This window comes from Anser brachyrhynchus (genome assembly GCF_964034855.1).
Source record: "Anser brachyrhynchus genome assembly, chromosome: Z".
NCBI classification, from domain to species: domain Eukaryota; kingdom Metazoa; phylum Chordata; class Aves; order Anseriformes; family Anatidae; genus Anser; species Anser brachyrhynchus.
The window spans coordinates 12,245,689-12,266,482 of NC_137697.1; the positions used below are offsets into that span (position 1 = coordinate 12,245,689).

Consider the following 20,794-nt stretch of genomic DNA (forward strand, 5'->3'; position numbering starts at 1 on the left):
GAAATATTTGCTCTTTATTCCATTCTCAGCCTTCAAATGTCAAGGAGGGAAAAACTACTAATAAATGAAAGAGGCTCTAGGAGGCCACAGATCTGAACATTGGTATTTTTGCAAGAACAATTGTATTATGGGGTCTTTCTAGCTTTCTAAATGTGTGTGGGTGTGTTTTTACATACAGGATCAGCATGACTTCTGTAGAGAAGTTGGTACTCTGAAAACTTGATGTCTGCTAGATCACCTTTCCATTTTAAAGTAATTGAGGAAGCAACTAATAGTGCTCTAGCAAGTGCTTGGGGCATTGCTAAGCCCTCTCACTGACCCTGTAGAAAGTACTATGTGATTTTTCCTTGATGTTTGACGAGTTTTTCTATTCTGATTTTATGAAACGCAAATGAACTACTTAAAAGTGATTAAAAGATATTGCCATGAGCTCCTCTATAGGCAGTGTTGATGGGACCAATATTCTGACACAATGCCCAATATTTAAAAAAAAAAAAAAAAGTTTTTGGAAGGTGTTGGATATTATTATATTTGTTAGGTATTTTGCTAGGGTTTTCTACATGATGAAATAATAACCATTGCAAATTAAGGTAATTTATTCATTGCTACCTCCTTGAAATGAGGTAACTAGACCACTGTAAAACTGAAAACTAAGAAAAAAAAATTAAATAAAATAAACATTTTTTTTAAGAAATAGGGGGAAATAAAAGCTACCTCTGAAAAAAACTAAGTACTCAGATACCGGAAATATCTTTAAATCTGGGTTTTTATGTAGAAAATCTGTTATTTAATTTTTAAACTTCTCATAAAACTGAATTAAAAAAAATCTTTCACATTAAAACATCTCTGAGGAAGTTAAATGGTAATTTATTTTCATGTTCACTTTTTGTTATTATATATTTTTTTTTTGAAAGAATACCTGAAATTTAAGCAGCAGTAGAAATTTGAATATCAAACCAGGAAACTGCAACTTTACCAGGGTAATCTTTTCTTCCTTTAATGCTTTTAAGGAGATAGGAATGCTGTGTTTGTGAAACACAATTTTTCAGGCAGAAAAGTTTAATCCAGTCATAAATAGTTCTGTTTCTGTTCTTGATAATGTTCTGAGATTTAAATAGCTCTTTACAGCAGCAATGGCTGATAACTGTTTTTTGTGGGTTTTTTTCTTTGTTTGTTTGTTTTTTCAGTGGTAAGTAATGAGTTAACAAAAAGTCTGTATTGCTTTGAAAAAATATTTAGTTACTTTTTGACTTGCTGCTCATTGTATTGAAAATCAAAAGTGAAATATTTATCAATTATTATATTCTCATTTGGAGCAAAGAAATGTAAATGAAATCATTTGTACTTTGTTTTTCTGTCATGTAGGCCTTCACACACTGTTAAGAGTAGTTTATACATAGTGTGTGTATGTAAGTGTGTGTTTATAGGTATGAGAAAAACTACCTATCCTTCCAAAGAAGTTTTCTTTGATCACAAATCTGTCTTTGATACTTTCATATGTGGACTTCTGATGACTTTATGGTTTAGATAATCAAAAAGTAGTACTGAATCTTTTGCGTATGTGCTTAACACCACTCCTTTCCTCTGATTTTCAACTTTGCCAAATGTAAAAGAAGTAAAATGAAACAAAAACACAACACAATGCAGTGGCCTTCTCAAGCCAATGCTTTTGTTTACCTTGTGACTTTCCAGTACCCTGGATCATTTGCTCAGAAACATAGCATCCATAGATAAAAGTATTTTTTCAGCTAAAAATAAATAAATAAGAGAACTGTGCATTGGGCTGGACCCTGTTGCCTGTCCTGATGATATTGAATTATTCCAGAAAGCTGACTCAGATATCTTGTTCCTCTTCATCAGACAATGAAGTATTGCTCTCCTAGATCCCATCGCATCCTCTCACGTCTCCAGACATAAGGTATTTGACAGTAGCTTTCTCTAGGATGTTACAGTGATTGCTTTGTACTAGCTGGCAAAGCTCTTGCAGGCCTTTCTAAAAACATGAGAAACCATTCATTATACCATCAGATGTCAGATCCTCAGTTTGATCAGAAAATATACGAGCTTAATGTGATGCTTTGTTGCGTACCCTGCAGCTCTAAGATATTAATTTCTTGATCTATAAGAGTGCAGTTGTAGAGATAGTCTTACAATGTCAGTGCAAAGAGGTAATTTTTTTCCAAGTGGAATGAAAGTAATCTGAATTCAGAGAGCATCAGATTTCTTTAGACTAAGTTTGCATTTCAATTTAATCTCCTTAGCAAGGATTGCATCTGAATCTAATCTACTTCTAACGTGTGTGTGAGAAGGGAAACTACATCAGGAAACCATGGATCTGAAGAAAATTTAATTTCTGATTTAGTTAGTCTCTGACACATTACTTATCTATTCCTTTCCAGATTAACAGCTATCCTGTTCATCTCAGGTAGATCAAAAGCTTTGATAAGATATCACAAAAAATGGAGATAGTATTTGCTCACACTTATTCATGTGCAAATAACCTCTTACCTAGCCCCAAGGCTCTTCAGTGTCAGACCTGACACACAGATGACAAGTTTCCACTTTCCAACATTTCTCTAGAATTGTTTTTCCTCTTAGGAGTGCTTACAGTTAGTGACTTCTGTCTGTTGTGTGCACTGTGTGTTTTCAAGGAGGCTTTTTTTTTGTGATTCAGAAAATATTAGAGGTTATTTGTTGCTCTGTGTGAATCGATAATACAAATGACCACATGAGGAAACTTTGATAATGTTTTGAATGATTGTGTCTGATGCATTATTAACAGTTTTCATTTAATGCGGATCATACTCTGGCAATGATCTGTCACTTCAAAAAACAGCAAAGGTTTCAGCATCTATTTACCATTGTGGGTATATTATACAGGCAAAAATAAATCATAGAATCACAGAATATTCTGAGTTGAAAGAGATGCACAAGGATCTCTGACCCACTCCTGGCTCCACTGAAAAAAAAAAAAATATTTGAGAGCACTGTCCAAATACTTCTTGAACTCTGGCAGCTCGGTGCTGTGACCACAGCTCTCGGGAGCCTGTTCCAGTGCCCGACCACCCTCTGGGTGCAGAACCTTTCCCTAGCACCCAGCCTGACCCTCCCCTGTCCCAGCTCCATGCCGTTCTTGTCCCTTAATCCTTATCCAGGGGCTGCCAACCATGTCATCACCACCTGCAAGCTCTGTACAGACCAGCCCCTCCGTTACATGCAGCACCACAACCCCACCTCGCCTGCCCAGCCTATCCCTTCTGAAGAGCCTGTAAGAGCCCTTCATAACACACCAGTCACAGGACTCCTCACACCAGGTTTCACTTAAGCCGGTGATGTCGTAGCTGTGGGACTGAGTCAATTTCTGTCTCCTCTTGCTTGTTCCTCATGCTGTATACATTGGTGTAGAAATATTTCAAATGTGCTGCCGTGTACCTAGCACCTTATGGAGCAGACTGAGAGATAATGCACACAGTCCCTCAAATGTTGGTGTGCCATCCCATAGTTTATGACTGGCAAGCCTGGTTTTATGCTTTTCCCCTTCAAATCCAGTTTAAAGCTCCATCAGTCAGCCGTGTTAACTCCTGTGCAAAAATCCCTTTTCCCCTCTGAGAAAGATACGTTCCATTAGGTGCCAGCAGGCCCAGTGTTCTGTAGGCCATACCATGACTGAGAAACCTAAAATTCTGCTGGTGACACCAGCCTCGGAGAGACACATTGATCAGCTGGATCTGCCTATTCCTTTCTGTATTGTTCCCCACTACTGGAAGGATAGAAGAAAACAATACCTTTGCCCCTGGTCCTTCAACCAGTTGTACCAAGGCCCTGAAGTCCCTTTTGATTGCCATTGGACTTCTCTTTGCTACTTCATTACTGCCAATACAAAACAGACAAACAAAACCAATAATAGTTAATACACAGAGGGCTGTACCAGTTTAGTGAGTTCTCTATTAACATCTCTTATGTGGACCCCAGGAAAGCAGCAGACCCTATAGCAACCCTATAGGTTGGATCTGGTTGGCATGTCAGGCTCTCTGTTCCCCTCAGAAGGGAGTCACCTATAACAACGACCCTTCTACCTTTTTTTTTTTTTTTTTTTTTTTTTTAATGGAGGTGGTTGTTATATGGGGGTACACTGACTTGCCCTAGGTGCAAGTCAGCATGGACTTACCTTTGTCCACATCATCGCCTGCCTGTCCAGGTCCAGAGCCTCATACTCTTCGTGTAAGGGCGCCTGTGAAGGTGAGGTAGGCAGGGACGGGATTCACCTGCCTCTCTGAGCAGAAACCTGCTTTCATTCCCCCCTTTTTCTTGGGTCCCCTCCTGCCTGGTGGCAAGAGAGTAAGGGATCCTTCATTTCTTGTGTTGTGGCTGGCTGACACATCTGTCTCAGGGATGGTAGGGTATGGTTCCATCAGTCATTCTCCTTCTCTGAGTCCCAGATGCCCCTCAGCCTGCCCACCTCCTCCCATCTATGTCACCAGGCTGAGCCATTCTTCTACCCGGGTGCACCTCCCACAGGTGTACTCACTGCTGCTGTCAGACACTGACAGAAAACTCAGGCATACCCTGAAGCCTGAGACTCGGATAGCCACAAGTTCCTGGGAGCCCCGTCTGAACATCGTTGATGTACTCTGGTGCTATCTCTGTGATGATGTGAGTAGGTAGCCACACATCTATGATGATGTGAACAGTTAGCATATTTCCTTGTATTTCTTACACTGCAAGGTAGTGGGTTATTATTCACAGGGGTATGCTAGGATGACTTTCCCAAAGACCTTGTGGAGACAGAAGTTCTCCTGAGGGCCATGCATTAGACTGGACATACACAGCAGCTGCAATGTTTGGTGCCTTCTGAGATGAAAGATGTGATATTTCTTTGATGTTTATTTCAAAATTTTAGTTTCATAACTGTTAACTATTTCTGCTCTGGGATAGTAACATTTGGTGAGCCTGTCAGCCAAGGCACAATTATAATATTAACTCTGTCACCAGTGCTCCAGACTGTTCATGAATGTGCCAGAGAAGCTTGCTTTGTAAGCACAGGCTATGAGAGACAAGATAAAAATACATTAACAGGGTGGCAAGAGTTTTTCAAGCAGGTAGGGAAATTACTCTGACTCTGGATGTACATATTACATTAAAAGTGGTGATCTTTGGGACTATTGCTTCTCTGCTGCATGGCTGCTGGGCTGGGACAGAATGGGGGAAGGATTCAGCTTACCAACACAAACACCAAATGTGTTTACGTTTTATATTCTGTCTCATCATTAGTGTTTTAAAATACCATTATTCTAGTTTCAGCTCTAATGAATCAGCTCTAATCACAACCTGGCTCTGCGGTTGCGATAGACACATCTATTTTATTTCTTTGCCCATGTCCTGAAAGGATGCACCTGTGTATGTGGAACGGTAGAAACAAATGGGAAACTCCACCCTCCTTCGGGAGGGCAGGGGAGGGATGGGGAGGAGAGGGAAGGGGAAAGGATAGGGAGAGGAGGGGAGGGGAAGGCAGGGGAGGAGAGGGAAGGGGAGGCGGTGGAGGAGAGGGGAGGGGAAAGGATGGGGGAGAGGAGGGGAGGGGTGGGGAGAGCAGGGGAGGGGGAGAAAGGGGAGGGAAGGGGAGGGGAGGGGAGGGGTGAGGGAAGGCAAGGCAAAGCAAGACAAGGCAAGGCAAGGAGCTTGCGTTATAGTTGATGGAGGAAGATTTGGTGACGTGTTTGATTTTTTGAAAATGTTCAATTACTCCTGAGAGAGTCAGTTATTACTGACTGATTCCAGGCTTTGGTTTGATCAAGATTAGAAGCAGTGCTTATTCTTATCACAAGCATTAATTAAATGTTAGGTTTTTTAATATGGATATAACTGAATTGAAGATTACATAAATTGCAACAGTAGCAACACATCTATGAAAGTACAGAACAAAAAGGAAAGCACACAGCTATACCTAACAGAGATCGCAGAATCACAGAATCACAGAATTACAGAACACATTCACTCTTGTGATTGGCCATAATATAGATCAGCTACCACAGATCACATCTATCACATAATATAGATCAGCTGTAGATCACAGGCCATAATATAGATCAGCTATCAGATATTGCTGCTGAGGATCTGAATATAAGGAAGATATTGATTAAAAAAAAATGTTTTATTTAACTACATTTACACCAATCCACTGAGCCAAAGTGTTGTTCTCTGAAGGGGACAAGATGTACTGGGCAGTAGCTTTTGGTTAAACCTGAATTTCCAGTAGAAAGGCAACAGGTAAAAACTTCAGAAATTACATTGTTCTTAGATGACAATAAGAGGATAATGACAATAAAACCATGATCGGGTCAGCAAAAAGGAAAATGGTTTCTATGGAAAGGTAGTGATGAGATTAGTCTGAAACCTGTGGTTGGTTGCAAATGAAAATGATCCAGGAAGGTACTGAACAAGGAACTGAGATTTCCTAGGGCTATGAGGGGCCTATAGAGTGATGTATATGCTGCTGGTAAGTATCAAATTACAAGATTTTTAAAGGTTTTCTCTTTCAAAACCCTCATGGGACTATTAGAATACAAAGATATAACAGTGTAAAAAGAAACAGATAAACAATAAAAGCTACCCTACTGATCATGGGGAGCAGTGGAAATACAAGTGTTCTGTATTAGAACAGGGGATAGGAAAAGGAAAGCTATTCTGAAGTCCATACTTTGAGTCCGTGTCACGTTAAAGGGGATTTGTCCAAGTCAAACATTTACCTGTTTCAGAGCCCTGCTAGGGACTTTCACTAAGACAGTTTCACAAAGATGAACTTATTTAATAAGGTGACATACATAACAGATTCGGAACTCTCATTTATAAATTTACTTACTGCAATAGTGCTAATATAATAATGCTAACAAAATGCTATCCTGGGTATTCCTCACCAAAGGGTGAAGGCACAGAGCTTACCAAGAAGGCATCCCTGTCCTGGTGGAGGAGAAGGAGCATAGCCTGTTGACTGCCTCGTCTAGATTTCCAGTTTCTTCCTTGTCACCCCCACTCTACTTTTTTCCTCACTCTTTTTTTTCTAACACTATTTTTTCCTCCTAACACTAATCTTTTTGTTATTTACACTAATTCCTAACACTCTTTTATAACCTAACCTTATCTGTTCCCTCCCTCAGGTGATGTTTAGCATGATTTTGGGTGGAGAGTCGAGTACTATAGTCATGTATGTTTAGCATGTACTTCGTTAAGCTCATTATTGTATTCAGGGGCATTAACTTTAATATCCATTTTCACCTAATGAAGCAAAAGGTTTCACTCAGGCACCGTGGCCTTCACGATTCTGTTCTGCCGCCAAAGCAGGGCCGTCCTGCCAACACAAGACTCCGTCCTTCAGCAGCCTCTCATACCAAACCTGCAGACCTCCGTCCACATAGTTTGTATAAGAGATAAACAGGAGCAAGCTGCCCAACAACCTTTTGCCCAAGGCTGGTGTTTAACAGTGACACTAACAAGTCTGACTCTTCTCCACATTATCCACCCAGTGACTATAGTCACTCAATTCAAGATACAAATCATGCTTACATGGAATCAATCTTGGGGGTATCCCTTATGTTCAAATTTTCTTTATCTCAACCTAGACACAGCTCTAATTCAGTCCATGCAGACATCATGCACAACTGATGAATCAACATCCAGGTTAGCATGGATTTGATGCAAGCTAATAAAATACAAAACAGAATAGTTACAATAATTACTGTCAATGTAGATAGTAATAAAGAAACAAGCCATCCTGATAGTGAGAATCCTAATCCATGCAAAAGTTTGTTCAACTATCCTCCTTCCATGCTTTCTGTAAAATCTCTACTCGCTTTTGCCACGTGCCTCATGCTGTCTGTTTGTTCATTAAGGTACTGTGTTACTATTGGTATATGGATGCAGCAGGCACTGTTGACCAAGTCCAAGTATCCACACACTCCATTTTCATGCAACAATAGCAAATCTAATGTCAGTCTGTTCTGTAGTGCCATGTTCAACGTGGCCTGTAGTTGCATATTCAGTTTTTCCAGCGTGACCCGAATTGCACTAGCCAGTGCTGCAATCTGCCTGGTGAGGTTACACAACATCCTTTGATGCTGGAATGCTGTGACTTGAGGTGTGAAAATTGATTCCAGGGCCCATTCAACTACAGTTCCTGTCTTGGTGTACTGACAAGGGTCTTTTGATTACCTTTTGGTTCGTCCCCATGGAGCCGGTGCAAGGTGTTGTTCTCTCCAGAGGTGGCAAAGTGTTAACACTTCCAGCACGTATTGGCATCGCTGACTTCTCACAGGTAAGTCTGTAGTCCATGTTCCATCACTACTAATCCATGCGGTGTGTCCAGTAGAGGTTTTAGTGAGTTCTGAACAAATCGTATCAGACCAGGTATCATTATTAGTCAAATGAGACCAAGTGACATTAATTGGGGTGGTACAGTTACAACAGATGCAGCATATTTGGAAAGCTTGAGCTACCAGGCCCAATCTTTGAATTCCAGCCTCTCAACTGCTGCAATTATAAACTTTAGTACAGTTCCAGTTATAGTCTCTTGAGCTATCTATGAGCAATATTAAATTTTGCATATCAGATATTGACCTGTATGGGATCATTTGGTAACCCAGTGGTCCCATCCCAATTAATACACCAGTCAGTAATCTGCATGTAATACCAGTCATCATGCTGAAGCGCTCTCACCTTAGGAATATGCATTCTCCATGGTGTGTTCATGTACTTTTCTCCAGACAGTAGATTGTCCCAGCTTTTTCACCACCACCCTTAGTTTTTAGTGGTAGCTTAGTGATATTCCAATTATCTACAGTTACATTTTTCTTAAGGGTCCACTGTAGGACGTATTTCCCTTCCTCAGTGTGCCATGTTAAATTGGTACGGTTTTGTGTTTTCCACATAGCCTCCCAAGTCTAGGTCAGTCCCATGGTCGTTATTCCCCAAGTCACTGGTGAACTGGCAGACTGGGGAAGGGAAAGGCATTCTGTGATTTGACTAACAGTATCCATGTACCCAAAAGCTTGAATTAATCACATTATGAGATTTGAATTTTCAGGTTTTCCAAGAAAGGCTCCTAATAATATGATCAAAATAATCCACGTAGCTGTCCCCATGTTAAAATTTTGGTTTCTAAATTACTATCACTATTAAAACCACAGTAATTCCAAACATAAATATTAACAGCCCTTGAGTGCATCCCAGCTCAGTGTAGGATAACCTGTTGTCCCATGTGCAGTTTCTTGGCGTCAGTAGTCCTGTAAAATATAAAAGAGAAGATGCTCGGTCGTATGTGACCGACAGATGTTAAGTTAAAAGGGGGTGTAGTATCCATCCAGTATTGATTTGATAGAGTTTTCCAGAGCAATCTTTTGCTTCCCAAGTACAAATGTTCTTTGGGATTGTTAGCACCATTGCCACTGTCCCATACTGAGGCATTTTAACCAGCACAGGCTGGCCTGCATAAAAGGCAGTAGTGTGTTCCCCTACTCTTTTGTCTGCTTTTGGTACTACAGTTGTGGCAGGAATGCTGAAAGCTTTCATCTTCGGGCAACTGTCTTCACTCCATCTATTGTTTAGTTGGTAGATGGTATCACGGAGTCGTAGATGCCACCCAGATTCATAGGTTTTAGCATATTGCTTGATCAACCCATTTGTTTGTTCAACAATACCACTGGTTTGGGGGTAGTATGGGGTGCGAAATACCCACCGGATCCCTTCCTCCTTTGCCCAGTCTTGTACCACCGTGGTTGTAAAGTGTGATCCATCATCACTCTGAATCTCTTCTGGAAGGGGAAGTACACTAAACCATTTCTTCAGACTATGGACTGTATTTTCCCCGGTTACAGCTGTAACAGCTTTGGCTGTGGTAATTCCTGAAATTAATTCCACCCCCACCAATATGTATCTTTTACCCCTTGAGGGTCGTAGTGGGCCTATATAACCAATCTGCCAGGTGTGCCACAGCATTTTCTTATCTCGGATATGTAAGGGAGGTGCTTTACTCACATGGTCTTTGCTAAGTCGCAAGCAACATTGTGAACAGGCAGTGACTACTTGTTCACACAGCTTTACTGATACAGGCCATCCTCGAGCTATGCCTTCTCGACATAAATCAGCTTGACCAGCGTGGCCTCGTTTTACATGCAACCATTCGAGTAACCGTGCCCATTTGTGGTCATCATTCACGACATCAGTATTTTGTAATTCTGTGAGGTTGTCAACTTGCCGATTAAACTGAGAAGTGACAGTGGCTAACCGATCACGTCCTTTTACCCAACCAATATGCAGCACCCTTTGTTCTCTTATTTCTAGCAATTGCTTCCAGCTGTCAGTTTGCCAGACAGGGACTCTATCTACCTGCCAGCTGTTTGCTGCCCAGTGGCCTACCCACTCTGTGGCTCCTTTATAAACTGCATACGAGTCAGTATAGATATGACTGGCACCATGCTGTGCAGCTAGTAAGACTGCTCTAAGTTCCCCCACTTGAGCACTCCCTTTACCTGTTTCTTCTAATCTTTGTCCTGTGGCTACTTCTAAAGCCACGGCCTTATATTTCCACTCATTATTTTGCCTATAGGATGATCCATCAGTGAACCATACCTGGTTAAGGTCACTGCCTTCCCTCAGAGGAGATGCCACATGAATTGGAGATGGTTTGCTTGGTGGGGTTTGGAATAGTAAATTACAGTTTATATCTTTCTGGAATTTAGATACCTTAACATTGCCTTCTGTAATAGGCATGATTTCATTAATACCTTCCAGATAGGCATACCACTTACGGACTTCGGGTTTCTGGGCAATACCTGCAGGGGGTACCATACCCTTGTGAATTATATCTAGGAGACAGAAAGGCCCTTGAACAATTACACTCTGTTCTCTTCTTATCTGTTCTGCCCGCTTCACTGCTCGCACTAGAGACAGCAAGCCTTTTTCAAGATCAGAAAATCTCATTTCGGTGTCATTGAAAGAGTGGGAGCTAAACTCCAGTGGCATCTGTGGTCCTTCTGGTCCTTTTTGCCAAAGGTTACAATGGGAACCATGCTCACTGAATCCCCATTCTACGTGGATAGGGTCAGTCGGGTGTAAGGAACATAGCTGTTGAAATAACCTCAGTTCTTTTATTAATAAATCTAATGCATCCTTGTGCTGTTTACTCCAGACCCATGATTTCCATTTTTTTAGCAGATTGTATAAGGGACGGGCAACGTTAGAAAAACAAGGAATATATTTACGCCAGTGACCTAAAGCTCCCAGAACTTGCTGCAACTCCTTTGTGCTAGAGGGGCTCTGCCCCTGCTGTATTTTATCCAGGGTGTCCGGAGGAATAGAAGCAGCTCCTTTAATCCACCAGACTCCCAGGAATTTAACCTCCTGTATGGGCCCCTGGCATTTTGATATAGGAATGTCAAATCCAGACACTATCAATTTTTCTCGTACAGCTTCCATGGCCTGTCTGACTCCCTCTGCATCTTCCCCTCCTATCAATATGTCATTAATGTATTGATATATTACAATGCCTGGTGGGGTGGGGATTTCTGTTAAAACCTTTGCCAAGACATCGTGAGCAATAGTAGGGGAGTGTTTATATCCCTGAAGAAGACCATTAAAGGCATACTGTATCCCTTTCCAAGTAAAAGCAAATTGAGCCTTATCATGTTCCTGGAGCGGAATCATGAAAAACATATCTTTAACATCTAAAGTTGCCATCCATGGGTGTGATGCTTCCTGAATTTGTGTTACCAATGCTGCAATATTTGGCACAGTGGCAGTTAAAGGTGTGGTATTGGCATTCAATTGCCTATAATCATTCATAAGCTGACACTGTCCATTCAGCTTTTCCACCAGACATACAGGAGAATTGTAAGGGGAATGCATGCGAGCAATAATACCTCTTTCTTCCAAGTCTGATACCACCCTGTCAATGTCCGAATGCCCAGCTGCTAGCAGAGAGTACTGCCTTAACACATCACTCTCATATATCACTTGTATGCAGGCTGCATTTTGCACAGATGCAGCCAAATCAGAGAACCCTGAGATCTTAATAACAAGGGAATCTCCTCTTTCTTGCGAGTCTAAACCGCCATCCCAATGGGCAGCTTGTGTAGTCAACGAACAATTTTGATTATCTTCTGCAATGTTTAAAAACACTCCAGGACCCCCACAGCCGCCTGCCTCTTCCCCACTTAATAAGATGCTCTCCCCCGCCTCAAGGGAGACTCGCCACTCATATTCCATCCTGGACTCCTCTGGGTGCCTAGAATACTTTTCCTGCAACTTTGCTAATTTTTCCGGAGACCACGGGGTGGTTTGTACTGTAGCACAGGCATTGTCATCTCCATCATTTGTAATTTCGGTTTTGATTAACGGTTGTATAGGTACAGGTTCCAGGGTAAGATCATAATCCGAATGTCCTACTAGTTCATTGTCATCACTACTATAACAGATGTCTCCATCCCATGTCTCAGGATTTGTACAGTGTATTAGTTTGTGGGTTTGTTTATCAGAGATAGAGAATGGCAGCTGATTTAGTAAGAGATCTAATTTTTCCTGTAGTTGTTTTTCTCGCCTTTCAGCTGAGGCCAATAGCATTTTAAGTTCCCTATTTTCTGTCCCTAGTTTCTCCTGTTTTTCATTTTCAAAAGCCAGTGATGTTTTCAGCCCTTCGTTTTCTGATTTTAATGCAGCATATTCCACATCTGCAATTCTTTCAAGGGGAGGAGATTCTTTAACTTCCTTTTCCTCGCAAGGCAAGCAAGCCCCCAATACTACATTAACAATTCCTTTGCCTTTGCCTTTACCTTTCCAAAATTTTTCCTCATTTCTACATTCTTCTATCAGCTCTATCACTTTGTCGTCATCATTCAAAAATTTTTGGACCCATTCTTTTCGTGCTTTTGATGGTGCACACTTACATTTTCGCAGCAGTTTATCCATGGCAATCCTGCCAACTATGCCAATTTTAGCACCACGTTAAAACGGATTTATCAGTCAAACATATGCCAGTTTCAGAGCCCTGCTAAAGGCTTTCACTGAGTTGAATGTATTCAATAAGGTAACAGATGTAGTATTGTCATTGATAAATACACTTACTGCAGTAGAGTTAATATATGATAATAGTGCTAGCAAAACGCTGTCCCGGGTATTCCTCACCAAAGGGTGAAGACGCAGAGCTTACCAAGAAGGCATCCCTGTCCTGGTGGAGCACAGCCCGTCATCTGCTTCTTCTAGATTTCCAAATTTCTTCTTTCTCTCCCCCACTCTTCTTTTTTCCTCACTCTAACTTTTTTTTTTCCCTAACATTAACTCTTTTTTTTTTTTTCCTTACACAAACTTCTAACAGTCTTTTATATCCTAACCTTATCTGTTCCCTCCCTGGGGTGACGTCTATGGGTGGAGAGTTAAGTACAATAGTCGTGTATGTTTAGCAAGTACTTCATTAAGCTCATTATCATATTCTGGGGCGTTAACTTTAGTATTCATTATACACCTAATGAAGCAAAATTTTTCACTCGGGCACCATGGCCTTCAAGATTCAGTTCTGCTGCCAAAGCAGGGCCGTCCTGTCAAGACAAGAATCCCTCCCTCGGCAACCTCTGATACCAAGCCTGTAAACCTCTGTCCACATAGTTTGTGTAAGAGATAAACAGGAGAAAGCTGCTCAACTCCCTTTTGCCCAAGGCTGGTGTTTATTAGTGACACTAAAAAGTCTGACTCTTCACAGTCTAAAATGTTCAGAAGTAATACTAATCATTTTTCTTGCTTTCAGGAAAAAAATACCATCAGAATACTGTGTCGGAACAAAACTGTTGCCTCCCAGAGATGAACCTCCTATGTAGACAATATGGTCAGTCTTATCTTTCTATATAGGAGACTGTCTATTCATACAGAGTAAGAAAACTGTCTGTTCATACAGAGTAAGGGTGATTTACATTGTGTAAGAGTAATCAGTTACCCTAGCCTATCTTATTACAAAAGACAGAGGTGAAATAAACAGGATTTTCAAAAATGATATTTTCAGTTTTGGATTCTTTAAAAAAATAAATAAATCTTATGCTCAGCTGGACACTTTGAAAATGAGATGCAGAAGTTTTTCCCAAACAACTTCATAGTATCCAAAGTGAGAGACAATGATTTTATGGAAATAATAATTTCTGAAGTTGTAGCATAGATGTGATGTTGATGAGGCAAATCCATGTGTTGAATATTGTGTTTTGCCATTACATTTTTGCATTTGAGTGGTATTCATAGTTGATCCTCCTGGTATTCATTTGCCACAGGCTTATTTAGGAACAGAAGCTTTGCAGTTGTTGTCAGGAAGAGCAGGAGAGTGTTGTGTGGGAGTGGTGGTGTGTTCTGTGGAAAAAGGTCAGCAGAAATTAGGCTTGCAGATAATAGTTATTATGCATATTTTTTTAACATCTGAGCTTTGATACAGCTGTTGGATGTGAATATACCCGTGGGAACATTCTTTTCACTTATCTGTTCTGTTGGTATGTATCAAAAGAAAGCAGAGGGAAGCTGATTGATTCTTGCCTGACTTTTCTTGTCTGTCCCAGTTAACTACAAGAAAGATTAAAAACAGTTCTTTGTCTAAAGTTTCTTTGTCTAAAAGGTATATATATATCCTTATGTATGTATATATATGTTTATATATATATATATATAAGAACCTACAACAGTGGTGTTTGTAGGAAAGGAAAATAAGCTGAGTTTATGTTCTGTTATTGTTGCAATTAAAAATGTATTGCCTGGAGCTATTAAACTACTAGGGATCCAATGCCTGTTCTTCAAAAGCAGTAAATTGGAGTAATTTCAGTTGGTGTGGACAGTTGTCAATAGAACACAGGCAGCTGTGGCATACAAAGCTGTTGTCTCACCTACACTCCCTGCTTTTTAAACCCTTTTTATTCCTTAAAAGATAAATACCTAATGCATGGGTAATCGTGAAAGACAGTATCTTACCTTCTGGCACAAGATAGAAATTTTACAAAACATTTTTAAAGCTGTTTTGACAAATATATGGTAATAAATTACTAGTACACACTAGAATTTCTTCCTACATTTTTAGCATTAATTATGTTAACTATTATACATGCTATGGAAATTTATAAATGTTTTCTTGTAGTGTCAAGCATCACAGATGTCAAACTTAAAGAGCCTATTTATCTGGATATGTACATAAGTAAGCTTTTTCTAGAATGAATCTATTTATTTGAAACAGCATATGCTCACTGTGTTTTACATGTAACCATTAAAAATCTGTGAAATATTAAATATTATATTAACATAACTGATAATACCAGGAAAACAAACATTTTCTTCTCAGTTTTTCTATCACAGTATGTATAATAGGACAAAATATTTTCTATAGTGTATGTAAATAGTGAGCATTAATTATTTGCTGTTTCTAGAGGATTGATGCATGACAAACTTAAACTATCATGGTTATGAAGACTATCATCATACATTATGAAAGGGCAGCATATTCCCCAAAACTATGTAATACAAATGTAATATAATGACATAAATGGGATCTTCCTTCTGTAACTATCCCAACAATTTAAAGTGCTTCATTAACATAAAGATCTCGTCCCACTCCTCTTCTGTTCTGTCTCTCTCTGCAAAAGACCTGTTCCTCCCCCTGCCCCCCTTAAGTGATTTGCTTGAATAGCAGCATTTTGTTGCATTGCTGCTGAAATCCTGGGGTGCTCAGGTTTTGAAGCTTTGCCTCCCTGACAGGCATCAAGCCAAGCCGTGCAGATGAGCAAAAGGGCCTCATTCTCCTGGAGTGCTTTTTGTGACCACCTGTCCCTTGAGGATACGATCAACCCCCTCCTGCCTCCCAGCCACAGCCACAGAGTCCTGGGCTGGAGGAGCTGGAACTGGTGTTGTAGAGAAGTGTCATGGAGTGGCTCCGACTGGTGTGGCTGGAGTACAACAGGGGACATTGGGGTATGGAGTGACAGGGGTCGTCCGTATTTCCTGTGTGCTTCTCAGGATCTGCAGCCTGGCTGCTGCTCTGAGGGTTTGGACGTCCCTGCCCCGGTGCTTGGAAAGGGGAGGCTGGGAGGGTGGGAGTGAAGTGTGATCTTTTGCAGCATTTACACTAACTAAAATCACCACACATTCCAAGAAATTCTCCCCTCTTGATTTCCTACATGTTGGACAGAATTCCCTGCAACGGGCTGTTCTTTGGTTTTGAAGAAACCACCACATGAAAAGCATTGGGATGTTTACTGGGCTCTCTGAAAGGAGAGCTGGACATGTAGAGGAGGCTGCAGCAGCGTGCCGATGAGGATGTACGCTCCATACCCACAGCTGACCAGGCGCTCCCCTGTGTTTGGTGGGGTTCGCTCCACAGGAGCACTGGGTGCAGGAGCCTCACGGGAGCTGGCGCTTGAGGGCACTTGAGCTCTGTGACCCCTTGACACTTGGCCACTGCCCATGGGATTACTCCCAGCTGGGGGCTCATAGTTACTGGACCACCTGCGCAGCCACGGGTTTCTGTTCTGGGGCCTCTCCTGACCCTGTTCCAACACCGACAGGTGGATGATCTGACTACGTACTCCTGATAGTCATCATCGGCTCTCACCGTGTGCAGGACACGGTCAAAAGGCTGCCTGCAGAGTGGGCACAAAGCTGTCCTGGTAGCCCACTTCTGGATGCAGCTGAAGCAGAAGCAATGCAAGCACGAGGGCACACAGGCTGCGTTGTTGATGTCACACATGGGGCAACAGTGGGGTTCTCATGCCTCTGATGGCTCTGCCTGTTGTGCCCTGCTCCCAGTGGCCATCACAGCAGAGCCACTTCCCTCCAGTGTCTCCTCAACACCCGAGGTCGTGTCCTGCAAGAAAGATGTGCAAAGTGCCTGAGTTTTCCATGTGCTAGGAAGAGAAAAGCAAAGAAAGCTCAAGTAAGCAGAGGGAGATGGGAGGTGAGGGCCTCCCAAAGGGTCTCCTTGAGGGCTGAAAAGCACCAGCAGCCCTCAGGCCAGCCAGCTCCATGGACTGACCTTCACCCTGCCTGTCGGCTTGGCTCTCCCTGTGCTGGGAGGAGTTGCAGACTCTGCCCCCTCTGCAGAGTGGGTGCTGGGACCCTGCGGCTGCAGAGCAGTGAGGCCATGGGAAGTCACAGCCACCCCACAGTGACATGACAGGGGACATCAGGACCACTGGGTGAGGAAAGCAAATGCCCCGGAGATGGGGGGCGGAAAGCCTGCTTCACGGGATGTTTTCCATCTTTGTGTGGCCTTGCAGGGGGTGGTTTAGCCTCAGGCTGATCAGGTCCTGTGACAGGAGGCTGGTGTCCCTGGGCACAAGGGCCTGGCAGTGGGCACTGGACCTATGCAGGCAGGGAAATCCTGGTGACCTCCTCAGTGCCAGCAAAGCGCTCAGTGCCTCAGTGACTCCTCAGGCTTGGCTCCTCCAAGGTCTGTCAGAGGATATCTCGCACCTTGCCACCAGTGGGAAAGCCCCAGAGATAGCAGTATGGTTGAGGTTGAAAGGGGCCTCTGAAGACCCTCTTGTCCCCCTTTGCCCTACCAGCCCAACTTGAAGCAGGGACAACCTGCCCTAGACAATGCCCAGGACGATGTCCAGACAGCTTTTAAAGATGTCCAGGGATAGGGGGGACTCTGCAACCTCTTTAGGCAGCCTATGCAGTGCTAAGTCCCCCCTTCTGTAAAGAAGTGTTTCCTGATGTTCGGGAGGAACCTCCTGTTTTTCACTTTATGTGCATTACCTCTTGCCTGGGCACCACTTGAAAGAGCCTGGCTCAGTATTCTCTACAGCCTCCCTTCAGATATTTATATACATTGAGATCCAGCCTGAGCCTTCTTTCCAGTCTGAACCCAGATCCCTTTCATCAGAGCTGGGATGTGTCAGCCACAAAAATGGTTGAAGGCTGAAGGGAGTCCTTGTGGGATGCAAGGATGTTTGTGAACATTATGAGGGGATGTTGTTCAGGGGCTTGTGGAAGTGTGCAAAGCTCATCCTGAGATGGCTTAGGGAAGGCCCAATGGCAGGGGTGAATGGGCTGCATACAACTAGGTCTGGGAGGAAACAGAGTGCAAAGAGAAGGAAAATCATAGGCTCATAAGAAGATTCAGGTTGGAAAAACCATCAAGAACTTAACTGTGCAACTTACCTGCTTAAAGCAGCATCAGTGAGGTTGGGCTCAAGGCCTTCTCCAGCCTGGTGTCAAAAACCTCCAAGGAAGCTGCATAGTCTCTGTGGACAATATGCTCCACTCTGGACTGTTCCTGTTCTGAAATTTTTTCCTTTTATATCCAGCGTGAACTTGTCTTGTGTCTGTGTATGCCAGCTGTCTTTTATATTATCATCATTCGCTGCTGTGAAGAGCCTGGCTCCATCTTCTCAACATGCAGGTCATAGGTAGTGGTATCAGCAAAACTTCCCATTCTCCAGGCAGAAGCAGCCTCATCCCTCAGGCTCCCCTCCCAGGGCAGGTGCTTCAGCCCCTGGACATCCTGGTGGGCTTCTGCTGGGTTCACTCCATTTTGACCACATGCCTTTTGGACTACAGAGCCCAAACCAGAGAATGCAGCTTCTAGGTCTAAGATGTGCTGAGTTGAGGAGGATCATCACCTCCCTCCATCTCACTGTGCCCCTGTTCCTACAATGCCAGATGTTGCTGATCTTCACTGTGTCCAGCTCCAGGGTGACTCCTGTACAGCTTGCTGTTCCCCAGGGCCCCAGGCAGGTATCTTGCACAGAGATTGTTGAACTCTTTGAGGGGTTATTTCAAGACTCAGTAGTCTCCTTAATAATGTCTTTTTGTAAAATTTGGACTAGAATGACCTTCAGGTCTTAACATTTTTAATGGGTTCTGCATAGACAGTTATAGTATCTTTAGATTATAGTGATAGGATAACTGAGATAGGAAGGGTTCTTTTGCAATCACTTACTGTAACCCCTGCTTAAAACAAGACTTACTGCCAATGTAATTCTTACTTACAATGGCTTTAAACTAAAAGAGGGGAGATTTAGATTAGAGATTAAGAGGAAATTCTTCACTCTGAGGGTGGTGAGGCACTGGTACAGGTTGCCCAGGGAAGATGTGGATGCCCCATCCCTGAAAGTGTTCTAGGCCAGATCGCATGGGGATTTGAGCAACCTGGTCTGGTGGGAGGTGTCCTTGCCCATAGCAGGGGGGCTGGAACTGGGTGGTCTTTAAGATCCCTTCCAAACCAAACCATTCTATGATTCTACGATTCCAAGACTTGCTATATACATACTCAGGGTCTTATTCAGATGAGTTTTTAACTCATCTGAATGAGTTCTTAACTCATCTTAACACATCTTAACTTGGATGTTAGGAAGTACTTCTTTACCGAAAGGGTTATTAAGCATTGGAACGGGCTGCCCAGGGAGGTGGTGGAGTCACCATCCCTGGAGGTCTTTAAAAGAAGTTTAGATGTAGAGCTTAGGGATATGGTTTAGTGGAGTACTTAGTGTTAGGTCGGAGGTTGGACTCGATGATCTTGAGGTCTCTTCCAACCTAGAGAAATCTGTGAATCTGTGAATCTGTTAATACGCCCAGTGGTGTTTCCTTAGTTTTCTTTCTGTCTTTATTTCTAAGTTTCCTGTATCTATGATTTCTTGACTTTTTATGTAATTGTTACAACTAAAAAAGGCTATAAATTTACATTGGAGAGAAATATTAATTTTCTAATTATTTGTATGTGATTATAGTTTAATTAACAGCAATGCTTTTACTTGGGCTATTAATTGCATTATCTCAAGGTTAACAATATTTTAGAATCATAGAATCATCATAGAATCATAGAAACACAAGGTTGGAAAGGACCTACAAGGTCATCTAGTCCAACCATCCTCCTGTCAGCAATACTACCCACTGAGCTACTAAATCATATCTCGTAGCACCTTGTCCAGGTGCTTCTTGAACACTGCGAGGGACGGTGAATCCACCACCTCCCTGGGCAGGCTGTTCCAGCGCCTGACCATTCTTTGAGAGAAAAAGTTTTTCCTGATATCTAATCTAAATCTCCCCAGAAGCAACTTGTTGTCATTTCCTCAAGTCCTATCATTAGTTATCTGGGAGAAGAGGCCAACTGCCTCCTCGTCACAGCCTCCCTACAGAAAATTTTGGAGTTCAGTGAGGTCTCCCATGAGCCTCCTCTTCTCCAGACTAAACAATCCCAGCTCCCTCAGCCACTGCTCACAGGACTTGTGTTCCAGGCCCTTCACCAGCTTCGTAGCCCTTCTCTGGACACCCTCCAGGGCCTTGATGTCCTTCTTGTACTGAGGGGCCCAAAGCTGAACACAGTACTCGAGGTGTGGCCTCAGCAGAGCAGAGTACAGGGGGATGATCACCTCCCTGCTCCTGCTGGCCACACTGTTTCTAATACAGGCCAGGATGCCATTGGCCTTCTTGGCCACTGCTGGCTCATGTTCAGCCAGGCATCAATGAACACTTCCAGGTCCCCTTCCTCTGCACAGTTTTCCGGCCACTCTGCCCCAGGCCTATAGCACTGCATGGGGTTATTGTGGCCAAAGTGCAGGACCTGGCACTTGGCCTTGTTAAACCTCATCCCATTTGCCTCAGCCCAGCAGTCCAGCTTATCCAGATCCCTCTGATGGGCCACTCTACCCTCCAGCAGATCGACAGTACCTCCCAACTTGGTGTTGTCTTCAGTTTTACTGAGGGTACACTCAATCCCCTCATCTAGGTCATCAATAAAGATATTAAACAAGATAGGCCCCAGTACCGAGTACTTTAAACAGAGGTTGTA

The 20,794-nt window shown here is 42.7% G+C and overlaps 1 long non-coding RNA gene across 1 annotated transcript; it reads right to left on the minus strand.

Moving 5' to 3' along the window:
• Positions 1-2,772: 2,772 nt before the first annotated feature.
• LOC308185855 lies at positions 2,773-13,460 on the minus strand. The gene is made up of 3 exons (XR_013943792.1): positions 13,196-13,460; positions 3,786-9,275; positions 2,773-2,959 (listed from the first exon to the last, which is right to left on the minus strand). It is a non-coding gene; the product is annotated as an uncharacterized lncRNA (long non-coding RNA).
• Positions 13,461-20,794: the final 7,334 nt, after the last annotated feature.